Source organism: Abrus precatorius, unplaced genomic scaffold (genome assembly GCF_003935025.1).
Source record: "Abrus precatorius isolate BTA unplaced genomic scaffold, Abrus_2018 Scaffold0, whole genome shotgun sequence".
NCBI classification, from domain to species: Eukaryota; Viridiplantae; Streptophyta; class Magnoliopsida; order Fabales; family Fabaceae; genus Abrus; species Abrus precatorius.
In genome coordinates this window covers 1,896,102-1,896,927 of record NW_020874290.1, presented here as the reverse complement: position 1 = coordinate 1,896,927, position 826 = coordinate 1,896,102, and positions in this window count along the sequence as shown.

The following is an 826-nucleotide window of genomic DNA, read 5'->3' as shown; positions in this document are numbered from 1 at the left end:
GAAGGAATTGGACGGATAAAGATTCAAAAAAGAATCGATCTGATTCAAGTCATAATCTATATGGGATTTCCAAAGTTATTAATAGAGGGTAAGCTGGAAGAATTACAGACGAATATGCAAAAAAAACTGAATTGTGTGAACCGAAAACTTAACATTGCTATTACAAGAATTGCAAATGCTTATAAACATCCTAATATTCTTGCAGAATTTATAGCCGGACAATTAAAAAATAGAGTTTCGTTTCGTAAAGCAATGAAAAAAGCTATTGAATTAACTGAACAAGCAGGTACAAAAGGAGTGCAAGTACAAATTGCGGGACGTATCGATGGAAAAGAAATTGCACGTATCGAATGGATCAGAGAAGGTAGGGTTCCTCTACAAACCATTCGAGCTAAAATTGATTATTGTTCCTATACAGTTCGAACTATTTATGGGGTAATAGGTATCAAAGTTTGGATATTTATAAACTAAAGAATAACCAATTTTTCCTTATCTTTAAGGTTTCATGTTTCAATAAAACAAAAAATTACAAACTATTTCATTTTTATTCCAAAACAAAAAAATGATAAATTTTATAAGATTGAATTGAATAAAAAATTCAATTAATCATTTGATATTGATATAATTGCTATGCTTAGTGTGCGACTCGTTAGTTTTTTTAGAATGCTTAAAATTCAACAAAAAAAAAGAAACCAACTCATAATATGAATTAATTAAAAAGAACTAATAACCAACTCATTGCTTCGGATTATCTAGATTTAAAGAAATAGTCAAAACAAAAAAATTAAATAAAGATATGATATATTAGTAATATAATTATAGCAAC